General features: G+C 36.7%; 1 pseudogene; it reads left to right on the top strand.

Annotated features, from left to right (window-relative positions):
- Positions 1–305: 305 nt before the first annotated feature.
- Positions 306–5,029, top strand: LOC150012764 (cytochrome c oxidase subunit 6C pseudogene; annotated as a pseudogene).
- Positions 5,030–13,718: the final 8,689 nt, after the last annotated feature.

Here is a 13,718-nt window from a genome sequence, read left to right as displayed (position 1 = left end):
GTCAACTGTCTCAAAGCAGAATGGGGCTTTGTACATCTCTGGGATGGTGAGAAGGTTCAAGTGCCTGGGCATGGACATGAAGGCTTCAATGTGGATGATTAGGTCATTAGGGCTGTGGGCAAGGTAAAGTCTTGGAATTTATTTTAGGGAGTTATTGAAGGGTCTTTAGCAGATCTTGAGGGTGGGGAACAGAGGGAAATCTGATGGACAAAACATGTCCTCAGCTTCCAGGTGGTAAAGACGTGTAAGTAAAAGAATCATTCCTTGGCAAAGGCTCTACATGTACAAATGTTCGAGGGCTCTAGATGTATAAGATGCAGGAGGTATGGCCCTGCCTTTGAAGAGCTGTTTCTAAAGAAGGAGATAGAAAGGTAAATAGGATAAACATTAATCTATACTCCTATTTATCAACCATCTCTCTACCTGGCTATACAACCACCCCCACATTTATCCATCCACTCATTCACCCATTTTCCCATCCATCCATCCACCCATCCACCCACTCACTCACCCAGGGCTGTCCTACAGGGCTTGGCCCCATTGGTCTCCTGAATACATGAACAATTTCTTATACTCACTCCCCCAAGATGAAAATTGCAAAAGGAGAAAAACTGAGTTCGAGGCTCTGGACCAAATTTTTATTGCTGAAGAACTGAGTGGGGAAGATGAAAAGAAAGAAACAGGACTTATGGAGCATCTACTGTATAGCACGGACTGTGATAGGCACTTTGGAGGAGCAATTTTATCTGCTACTCAAAGCTACCTGATGAGAGCGGAATTATCCTCTTTATTTTTTTCTTAGAAGAAACTGGATATCAGAGACAATAAGTAGCTTACCCAAGGCCACAGAACTAGTAAGTGGTTGAACCACTACATTCCAAACTCCCAAATCCACAGTGAGAGGGGAGGGATTCAAAGCAGCCTGTATGGATGGCTGTGCTAGTAAAGCAGAGTCTTTAGCCTGCATTAGGATTTTTCACACCAGCATTAAAAATTAATATAAAGATAATACATGCACAAGTTTAAAAATTTAAATATGCAAGATGAAGAGCAAGGAGTGAGTCTCAAATTTCAGCTGCAGTGATGATGAAGTACTCAGTGTCAGATTTGCCCTATTCCCACAAGAAACAAAATATAGAATCCCCTTTCAACATTGAGCATCAGACATAACAGAGCTGTGATTCTTGAGAGAAGGAAAACACACAAGAAAAGCTACACATTCTGGCGTTATGGCTGGGGCCACTCACCAACCTGTTGCACAAGGATGTAGAACCTCAACAGAGAGCTCACTGGGAAGAGGAAACAGACTGGAGCTCAGGACTGCTGAGATAGATAAAATTTGAGCATCAAGGTACTGGGAAAGAGAAAGTTGTGCAGAGATGTACCAGAATTTGCACAGGGCACCTCAGATTCTTAGAAGAATACTGAGTTGTAAGTTTACAGGGCAGGACTCTGCCAGATTTAGCAGAGAACTATTGGTTGGTTGAGATTTAAATGGAAATTCTGAAGGTTGTTCAATGATCAGGAACGTTGGAGGTCTGTTTATATTCTAGATCCACACTAAAACTCCTAAAATCAAACCTCAACAGAATCAAGTTCATCTGCCACTTTTAAGTGCCTGTCAGAAGACGAGTAAACACTCCTGGAAGAGAAACAACATCCAGGCTCACAATAGCATAGCATCCACAATGTTTGAGGCACAATAGAAAACTACTAGATATTCAAAGAAGCAGAAAAAGAGGACCCACAATCAGGAGTAATGAAAGTCAATGTGAACAGACAGAGAAATAAAACATATTAAATTGGCAGACAAAAACTTAAAATGATTATTATACTAAGCTATATTATGTATTATACTATGGGCAAGAAGGTGAAGTACAGGATAGGGGGAAGAAAAAGAGAATTTATCAGAAAAATAAAACTACAGGAAATAATCAGCTGGAAATCCTAGAGCTGATAAATAAAATATTTGCAAAGTGAAGTTCTCTAGATGGATTTAATATACATTTCTACACTTCAGAAGAAAAGATTGGTGAACTTGAAGTTAGTAGAAACTAATTCAACTGCAGCATGCAGAGAAAAAAGACCTAAAAAAAAAAAAAAAGACCTTAGAATTGTGTGGGAAAATGCCAATTAGTGTTATATATGTGCAATTGAAGTCCTAAAAGGAGAGAGAGAGAGTGAGAGTGAGAGAGAGATTAGAGCAGAAAAATATTTGAAAAAATAGTGACAGAAATTTTTTGAAATTGGGTGAAAACTATAGGCTTACAGATGCTAGAAACATGATGACACTCCAGTGGCTCATCATATTTAAATTAATGGTTAAGAAGCAAAGTTAGAAAAATCTTAAACTCAGACAAAAAATCATAATTTTATATATATATATATATATATATATATATATATATATATATATAGTAACAAAGATAAAAATACCACTGAGTTATCATTAGAAACAGTAAGGCAAAAGACAATAGAATTACACCTTTGAAATTCTGAAAGCAAAAAATACCGGTCAACCTAGAATTCTATAGATAGCAAAACACTCCTTAAAAATAAATGAAAAACAAAATATTTTCATACAAACCAAAGCTGAGGGAATTCAATACCAGGATATTTGAAATGGAGTTCTTTGGACTAGAAAGAAATGCTGTTAGCTGGAACCACATTTACATTTATAAATGAAGAGGGCCAGAAATGGTATATATGTGGGAAAATATAAGAACAAGAAATATTACTTGAGAAAGAAAATTTATTTATGATGATAAGAGTGGATTCTTCAGGAAGTTATAACTATTCTAAACATGAATACACCTAATAACAGAGACTCGAAAGGTACAGAAGTAAAAACTGAGAGAACTAAAGAAAAATAGATACCTTAAAGAATATAGTTGTAGATTGGACCTCTCTTTCTGACTAACTGATAAAAAAAAATGTGCAATTCAATCAAGATATAGGAAATCTAAACAACATTATAAACCAAGTTAACTTAATTCACATTTATAAAACACAGTACTGGAGAATATATTCAATACATTTTTAAGTAAGCAAAACAAGTCTTAATTAAGAATTGAAATTATACAGCATATGTTTTTTGGCTACTACAGAATTAAATGAGAAATCCATAATTGTAAAGAATTAAGAAAATCCTCAACTCTTTAAAAGCAACACATTTTCAAATAACCCATTGGTGAAAGAGAAAATCACAAGAGAAATAAGAAAATTTATTAAGCATTTACAGCTTTTAAAAATTTATATTAGCAACGAAGAAGGGTCTAAAATCAATTATCTATGTATTCACCTTAATGTAGAAAAAGAACAAATTAAACTCAAAATAGAAAGAAGAAAATAATAAACATAGTAACAAACCAATGTAATATAAAATGAAAAAACACTAAAGAAAATCAATGAAATAAAAGCTGGTTATTTTAAACTATCAGTAAAGTTGGTAAAATCTCTTGCTAGGTCCATTAAAGTAAAAAGAGAAAACACATTACTTTGAATGAAAGAGGGGATGAAATTACAAGTTCTAAAGACATTAAAGTATAATAAAGGAATATTATGGACAACTTTATACAAGTAGATTAGACAATCTTGATGAAATGAACAAATAACTTGAGCCAAAATTCTCTCTCTCTCTATTCCTCCCCCCACACACACACCACACACATACCACACATGGACACACACAATAAACATCAATAGCCCTACAACTTACTAAAAATTTAAAATTTTCCCACAAAGAAAACTTTAGGCTTAGTTCCTAATTATCCTATGAAGCTAACAAAGTCATAATAACAAAACCAGTAAAGAACATTAAAAGAAAATAAAATGACAGACCAATATCCTTTAAGAAAGTGAACACAAAAAATTCTTAACAAATGTTAGAAAATCAATTCCAGGAAAAAAAAAGAAGTGTGTGTGTGTGTGTGTGTGTACACATCTGCCATGTATGTGTTAACACCAGGAGTTCAAGGTTGGTTTAATATTCAAAATACAATAAATTTTATGATAAAAACTCTGAGCAAATTGGTAATAAAGGGGACATATCTCAACAGAATAAAGGCCATGTATGACAAGCCAACAGCTAATATCACACTCAGTAGAGAAACACTAAAAGTGTTTCCTTAAGATCAGGAGCAAGGCAGAGTTGTCCACGCTCACCAATTTTATTCAACATAGTACTGGAAATCCTAGTCACAGCAATCAGACAAGCAAAAGACATAAAAGGTACTTGAATTTAAAAGGAAATAAAACTGTCATTATTTGCAGATGATATTATGCTATATAGAGAGAACCCTAAAGAGTCCACCAAACAGCTACTAGAACTGATAAATGAATTCAGTAAAGTAGCAAGATACAAAATTAATATTCAGAAATTAGTTGCATTTTACACATCCATAGTTAACTATTAGAAAAAAATCAAATTTATAATTGTATCAAAAAATAAAATACCTAGGAATGAATTTAAAACCAAGGAGGTAAAAGATTTGTAATTGAAAAATTATGACAATTGAAGAAGATACAAATAAATGGAAGCATATACTGTGCTCATGGATAGGAAGAATTAATATCGTTAAAATGGTCATACCTAGCACAGCAATCTGTAGATTCAATGCAATCCTTATCAAAATACCAATGGCATTTTTTTTCACAGAACTAGAAAAATTTTTAAATTTATAGGGAACCACAAAAGACCCAAAATTTCCAGAGCAATCTTGAGAAAGAAGAACAAAGATAGAAATGTTATGCTACCTGGGTTCATTTATCCATTCCAAAGGATGTTGAGGAGAATACTACTACCATTTCTTCCAGTGCTTTGGCAAAACCTTGGGTGTGTGGCCTTCTGGCCAAGTATCTACAATTTCATATTTTTAGAGCCATCCTTATATCCTTGGGGGTTGCAGCTTCCTATAAGTTTGGTGTGTCTGAACAAAGAAAGAAGGCATAAGCAGATTTCTACAGAAATTATGATTCCAAGAAGGATTTTGAGATGAGGAAGGCTGATATCTTTCAGAATGCAAAGTAATCTTGGAATGTAAAGAATTTCTTTGGGTCAAATTTCATGGAAGTTTGTCAGAGGCCTGTGTTCCTGAACTATGAAACATGAATATTTGAGCTAAAGAATAGTTTTTCTTGATAAATAAACAATTAAGAAATACTGTGAAAAAGAAAAAGAAATATTATGCTACCTGGTATCAAGCTATACTACAAGACTATAGTAAACATAATAGCATGGTACTGGGATAATAATAGACACATAGATCAATGGAATAGAATAGAGAGACCAGAAATAAACTTATGCCTATATGGTCAATTAATATATGACAATGGAGGCAAGAACATGGAATGCAGTAAAGACAGTCTATTCAATAAATAGTATTGGAAAAATTGGACAGATTACATGCAAAAAATAAAAGTAAATCTAGGCTACCTTCTTACATCATATATAAGAATAAACTCAAAATGGCTTAAAACTTAATTAAATGTAAAACTCAAAACCATAAAAATCCTAGAAGAAAACATAGGCAGTAAACTCTCTGACATTGCTTTTAGCAATATATATATATATATATATATATATATATATATATATTCTTGACATATCTCCTTGGGCAAGGGAAACAAAAATAAAAATTAAAAAATGGAACTACATCAAACTAAAAAGTTTTTGTACAGCAAAGAAAACCATCAACAAAACAAAAAGACCACCTACCAAATAGGAGAATATATTCACCAATGATACATCCAATTAGGAGTTAACATCCCAAATTTATAAAGAATTTATACAACTCAACACACACACACGCATGCACACACACACACACACACAGACAATTCAATTAATACATTGGCAGAAGGCCTGAACAGTCACTTCTCCAAATAGGATATACAGATGGCAAATACAAATATGAAAAAATGGTCAATGTCATTATCATCAGAGAGATGCAAATGAAAATCACAATAAGATATCACCTCAGACCTGTCAGAATGACTATCATCGATAAATCAACAAACAAGAGTTGGAGAGGAGAAAAGGGAACTCTTATGCACTGTCAGTGGGAATACAGATTGGTGCAGCCATTATGGAAAATACAATGGAGATTCCTCAAACAATTAAAAATGGCACTGCCTTATGATCCAGTGTTTTCACTTCTGAGTATATATTTGGAAGACCCCAAACCACTAATTTGAAAGGATATATGCACCCTGATGTTCATCGCAGTGTTATTTGCAATAGCGAAGATACTGAATCAACCCAAGTGCTCATCATAGATGAATCAGTAAAAAAGTGGTGGTAAATATATACAATGGAATATTACTTAGCCCAAATTGGGTGAAATATTACCATTTACAACAACATGGATGGACCTAGAAGATAATATGCTAAGTGAAATAAGTCAGAGAAAATTAAATACCATATGATTTCACTTATATGTGAAATTTAAAGAAAAAAATAAATGGACAAATAAAACAGAAACAGACTCTCAGATACAGAGAACAAACTGTGGGTTACCAGCTGGGAGAGGGGTTGGGGGAACTGGGTAAAAAAAGAGAAGGGATTAAGAAGTACAAATTGGAGTATGGAAGATGGTGGATGAGTGAGGAGAGGCTACCCTTGCTTGTTCCCGAGACTGGTCTATAGTTTCAGCTGAATGTGGACAGAACATCTGTTAACATCTAGCTACTGATAGGAGTTGAGCCTTGGCACTACTGGCTGCAGAGGAGGCCACTTTTGAGCAACCTGTCTAGTGAGGTTTGCAGAGGAGACATGGGAGAGGCACGAGTTCTGGCTGTCTTGGCTCCTGGGTAGTGGCCAGAGGAGCACAAATTTTTCTCAATGCCCCTGGGTCTCCCCTGAGAGCAGTCAGAGGTGGAGATCCAGGCTGTGCCAGCGAGCAGAGCTAGGAGTTGGCCAGGTGATGTCTGGCTCTGGGAGGCTGGGAGCAGCATTATCGTGTGTGTGTGTGTGTGTGTGTGTGTCTTTGTTTCTTTTTATTTTAGATTTATTGATTGTTTTTTACGGATCGGGGAGGAAAGGCTAGGGGCGGGGCAAGATCCTTGAGGAGTACCCAGTCAGGAGCCCACTTGCAGGGGTGTGCTCAGTCCCCACACCCACCGCCCCCCAGTCGAGTGCCCGCCTGGCGCAGACAGCATGGCGGAACACCACCCACCTGCCAGAGCAGGGAATAGCTACTGGCCTGTGCAGCCCCAGCCAGAGTGCGGAAAATTCCTCCGCCCACCCATCACCGTGGGAGAATGCACCCAAGCTGCCTGCTGGAGCACACAGAAATGCCTTGGCCTGCGTGCCAGCACAGCGGAACACCCCTTGGCCCTTGCATCTGCCCACCGCCTCAGCACACCTGCTGGTTGGCAGAAAAAACCACACTTGCCACGCTCAACCTGGGCTGCAGCCAAAAGAAGGTGAAATGAACTAGAGGAGCTTTGAAAAACTTTGGACTCTGGTTCTGGAGAAAAAACTGGAGGAGTAGCAAACCAGATCCCAGGGCAGACTCAACCTCAGTGCTACGGGAGAAATCTCATAAGCAGATTACTCCCCTCCAAGAGGTATCAGCCAAAGGCAACTCAACAACTGTCAGAAGTGGGCAGAGTGGCTCTCGGTCAGCTAATTTAAGGAAAGGACCCACCAAAGACAACACAACAAACAAAACAAAAATACTACTAGAGAGTCCAAATAAAAGGCATAAAGGGCATCCTAAGAGTATCAGGTTAGGAGATCAAAGAGTCTGCACCACTGAATCACAAATATTTACATCACAAAGGCAGAAAATAAAAGCACATCAATCTAAGAAGCAGAAACAAACAAGACCAGCCACCCAAAATGGGGAGGTGGAATAACACTCCACCAAACAGGAACAACACCCCACCAAAAGGAAAGGAGGAATTCCCAGAAGGAGGAGTAGAAGAAATAGAGACAAGCAAACTATCAGACATAACAATAGTAACAATACAAAACAATAGTAATGAGGAAGCTCAATGAACACAACAAACTCAAAGTAAACTACAACAAACTCCAGCAGAACTACAAAGAACTACAGGGAAACTACAAAGAACTTCAAGGAAGCGACAAGGAACTTACTGAGAACTATACCAGCAAGAAATGAAGAATACAATTACTGAACTGAAGAACACAGTAGAATCAATGAAAAGCAGGCTAAATGAAGCAGAGGATCGGATCAGTGAGTTAGAGGAAAAAAATTCTCAGAAAATGCAACAAAATGAAAAAAGACTTAAATAGAATGAAGAGGGCTTAAGATAACTGCAGGACAACATGAAATAAAACAATATTAGTATCATAGGGATACCAGAAGGAGAAGAAGAGGAGCAAGGGATAAAAAACCTGATTTAAAAAGTAATGACAGAAAACTTTCCTAACTTGATGAGAGAAAATGTCATGCAAGTCTAGGAAGCACAGAAGGTTCCAATTAAGATGAACCCAAAAAGGCCCACTCCAAAGCACATCATAATTAAAATGGCAACATTCAAAGACAAAGAGAGAATCCTAAAGGCAACAAGAGAGAAACAGCGAATAACTCACAAGAAAGCTCTGATAAGACCATCAACTGATTTCTCAATAGAAACACTACAAGCCAGAAGGGAATGACATAAAATATTTCAAGCAATAAAAAACAAAGGCCTGCCACCAAGACTACTCTACCCAGCAGGGCTCTCTTTCAAAATAGAAGGTGAAATAAGGAGTTTCCTAGACAAAGGAAGACTAAGAGAATACATCTCCACCAAACCAGCACTGCAAGATATGCTAAAGGGAATGCTTTAAGAAAAAGATGATAAGAGAGAGAGGAAGAGGAACACAAGTACAAAGGGAAATGAATAAACACCAGTCAATAATAGCCTTAAATGTAAATGAATTAAGTTTTCCAATCAAAAGAAATATGTAGCAGAATGGATACCAAAGCATGCATGATCCACATATATGCTGTCTACAAGAGACACACCTCAAAACAAAAGATTTTCACAGACTTGAAGTGAAGAAATGGAAAAAAGTATTCCAAGCAAATGGAGATATAAAATAAAGCTAGAATGGCAATACTTATATCAGACAAAATGGATTTCACAGCAAAGGCTATAGAAGAAGACAAAGAAGAACATTTCAAAATATTTAAGGGAAAAATTCATTAAGAAGATATAACCCTAGTAAACATATTTGCACTCAGCATAGGAGAGCCCAAATATAAAAGGAAAATACTAGAAGACTACAAGAAGGATATCAACAGCAACACATTCATAATAAGGGACTTTAAGACACCATTGTCAACAATGGACAGACCTCCGAAGTAAAGAAAAACCAAGGGTATTGAATATTTTCAAAGATAGACCACATGGTAGGAAACAAAACAAGCCTCACAAAATTCAAGAAATTAAAATTGTATCATACATCTTCTCAGATCACAATGCCTTAAAACTAGAAATCAACCTCAAGGAAAAAACTCAAAAACATTCAAACTCATGGAGAATGAATAATATGATATTAAATAATGAATGGGTTAACAATGACATCAAAGAAGAAACCAAGAAGTTTCTGAAAACAAATGATAATGAACACACAACAGCCCAAAATCTATGGGATACAGTAAAAGCAGTCCTGAGAAGGAAGTTCATAGCAATAAATGCCTACCTGAAAGGGATAGAAGAAGCTCAAAAAAAAAAAAAACATCTAACCCTACAGCTACAAAAACTAGGACAACAACAACAAACAAAGCCCAGAGCGAGTAGAAGGAAGGAAATCATCAATATCAGAGAAAATTAAATGACATAGAGACTAAACAAACAATTCAAAAGATCAATAAAACTAGGAGCTGTTTCTTTGAAAAAAAAAAATTAGCAAGCCTCTAGCCAGGCTCATCAAGAAAAAAAGAGAGAAGACCCAAATAAACAAAATCAGAAAAGAAAGAGGAGAAATCACAATCGATATCACAGAAATACAAAGAATTGTAAGAAATCACTACGAATAACAGTATGGCAAGAAACGTCACAATGTATATGAAATGAACAAATTTCTAGATACATATAATTTTCCAAAACTGAATCAAGAAGAAGCAGAAATCTGAACAGACCAATAACAAAGCGTGAAATTGAAGCAGTAATCAAAAAACTCCCAGCACACAAAAGCCCTGGACCGGATGGCTTCACAGGCGAATTCTACAAAACATTTAGGAAAGCACTAACACCTACCCTTCTCAAACTATTCCAAAAAGTCCAAGAAGATGGAAGACCTCCAAACTGTTTCTATGAGGCTGGTATTACCCTAATTCCAAACCAGGTCAAGATAAAACAAAGGAACAAAACTATAGGTCAATATCCCTGTTGAACACAGATACTAAAATCCTCAGCAAAATATTAGTAAACTGGATCCAGCAACACATTAAAAAGATCATGCACCACGATCAACTGGGATTCATTCTAGGGATTCAAGGATAGCTTAATATTCGCAAATCAATACATGTAATGCACCATATAAACAAAATAAAAGACAAAAATCACAGATCATTTTAATAGATGCTGAGAAAGCATTTGATAAAGTACAATGCCCATTTATAATGAAAACATTCAGCAAAATGGGAATAGAGGGATCATACCTCAACATAATAAAGGCCATATATGAGAAACCTGAAGCCAACATCATACTCAATGGACAAAAACTGAAAGCATTCCCCCTGAGATCAGGAACCAGACAAGGATGTCCACTCTCTCAACTCCTATTCAACATAGTCCAGGAAGTTCTAGCCACAGCAATCAGTTAAGAAAAAGAAATAAAAGGCATCCAAATTGGAAAAGAGGAATAAAACTGTCTTTATTTGCAGATGACATGATAGTGTGCATAGAAAACCCTATAGACTCCACATAAACACTACTCTACATAATAAGTGAAGTTGGAAAAATAGCAGGGTACAAAGTCAATATTCAGAAATCTAAGGCATTTCTGTACACCAACAATGAAATATCAGAGACAGAAACTAGAAGAAAAATCCCACTTACCATAGCAACAAGAAAAATAAAGTACCTAGGAACAAACTTAATGAAGGAGATGAAAGACCTGTACTCAGAAAACTACATAACACTGAAGAAAAAAATTAAGGAAGATACAAATAAATGGAAGCATATTCCATGTTCATGGATGAGAAGAATCAACATTATTAAAATGTCCATACTACACAAAGCAATTTAAAGATTCAATGCAATACTTATTAAAATACCAGTGACAAATTTATAAATCTAGAACTATATTTCAAAAATTTACATGGAACCAAAAAAGACCCCGAATAGCCACAGTAATCTTGAGACAGAACACAGTAGGAGGAATCAGAATACCTGATATCAATTATACAACAAAGCCACTGTAATCAAAACAGACTGGTACTGGCATAAGAACAGACATATAGATCAATGGAACAGAATAGAGAGCCCAGAAATAAACCCAGGTCTATATGATCAACTAATATTAACAAAGGGGGAAGGAGCATAAAATGGAGTGAGAAGAGCCTCTTCAACAAATGGTGTTGGGAGGACAGGACAGGAACATGAAAAAACAAATGACTAGACCACCAACTTACACCATACACCAGAATAAACTCAAGATGGATCAAAGACTTACATGCAAGCCGTGACACCATAAAAGTCCTAGAGGAAAACGTAGGCAGGAAATTTTCAGATATCCCATTTAGCAATATTTTTACTGGTATATCTCCTAAGACAAGGGAAATAAAGGAAAAAATAAACAAATGGGACTACATCAAACTAAACAGTTTCTGCTCAGCAAAAGAAAACATCAGCAAGAAGAACAGGGAACCAACCATATGGGAAAACATATTTGCCAATGATACCTCAGACAAGGGATTGATCTCAAAAATATACAAGAAACTTACACATCTCAACACCAAGAAGACAGACAGCCCAATTAAAAAATGGGCAAAGAGCCTGAACAAACACTTCTCCAAAGAGGACATACAGAAGGTCCATATGTATATGAAAGAATGCTCAACATTACTAGCATCAGAGAGATGGAAATAAGAACCACAATGTGATACCACTTTACACTGGTCAGAATGGTCATATCAACAAATCAACAAACAACATGTGCTGGTGAGGATGTGGAGAAACAAGAACCCTAGTGCACTGTTGGTGGGAATGTAGACTGGTGCAGCCACTATGGAAAACAGTATGGAATTTCTTCAAAAAAACTAAAAATGGAACTGCCTTTTGAACTGGTGATTCCACTGTTAGGATTATACTAGAAGAATCCTGAAACCCCAATTCAAAAGAACTTATGCACCCCTATTTTCATAGCAGCACTATTTACAGTAACCAAAGGCTGTAAACATCCTAAGTACCCACATGTAAATGAGTGGATTAAAAAAGTGTGGTACATTTACACAATAGAATACTATGCAGCAGAAAGAAAAAGGGAACACCTGCCATTTGCGATAACATGGATGGAACTAGAGAGAATTATGCTTAGCAAAATAAGCCAGGCAACGAAAGACAAATACTGTATGATATCACCTAATACAGGAGACTAATGAACAACACAAGCAAATACCCAAAATTGAACCAGAGGCATGAAAACAAGGAACAGAGTAACAGTTCCAGAGGGGAGGAGGGAGGGAGCGAAGAGTGGTAAGTAGGTAAAGGGTTTAGTAAAGGAACTAGTATAAATAACCCATGGACATGTACAACAAGGCGGGGATTGATTGTGGGAGAAGGTGTGGGCTTGGTGAGGGGGGGAGCAATGGGGAGAAAAGTGGGACAATTGTAATAGAGAAACAATAAAAAAAATTTTTAAAGTACAAATTGGTAGTTACAAAATAATCATGGGGGTATAAAGTACAACATAGGGAATATAGTCAATAATATTGTAATAACTATATATAGTGTCAGGTGGCTACTAGATTTGTTGGTAGGTATCAGTACATAAGTTGAGAATTGTCTACAAAGTATGCTGTACAGTTGAATAATATGAAAGGTCAACAGTAACTGAAAAACAAAATTTTAAAAGAAACTTAAAAAACCAATGTAATTTACCACAATAACAGAATGGAGAGAATGTCATATGATAATTTCAATAGTTGCAGAAAAACATTTAAAAATTCAACACAGTAGTCCCTCTCTATATCACGATTCACTTATCTCAGCCTCACTGTATTGCGGCATTTTAAAAAATATTATATTTGACATCCGGCCAAGGTGGAGGTGTAGACAGACATGCTGCACCTCCCTCCACAACTAAGAAGGAATACAACTACCTCAAAACTAGAAACAACCAGAAGTTCCAGAAAATCAAACTACATGGAAGTCCAGCAAACAAAGATATAAAGAAGAAATACTCATACAGACAGGTAAGAGAGGTGGAGCCAGGGCAGAGAAGATGTGGTGTGGTGGTGGCAGCAGTGGCAACAGCAGCAGGCTGGCGGTAAGCCCAGTTACACATTTTAAAAAGTCAGGAGGGACACCTGGGGAGCATTCCCAGTCCCTCACCAGACCACACAGCTCACTGTCCCAGCACCGAAGAAAATCAAGCCTCATTGTTTTTGACTGTGCAAATCAGTGGGGGTTGGGACGGAAGCAGAAACTTTTGGTTTCTCAGCAGAGTCCACTTGTTTAAAGGGCCCCCACAGACCCACCTGCTCTCGGAACGACAGCCAGGGCAGCAGCCAGAAGGGTGTCAGTCCGGTGCAGAA

The sequence above is a fragment of the Furipterus horrens genome, unplaced genomic scaffold (assembly GCF_987537825.1).
Source record: "Furipterus horrens unplaced genomic scaffold, mFurHor1.1.pri manual_scaffold_4, whole genome shotgun sequence".
NCBI classification, from domain to species: domain Eukaryota; kingdom Metazoa; phylum Chordata; class Mammalia; order Chiroptera; family Furipteridae; genus Furipterus; species Furipterus horrens.
Note: the sequence above shows the minus strand (reverse complement) of the source record. Positions and strands in the feature narration are given on the sequence as shown.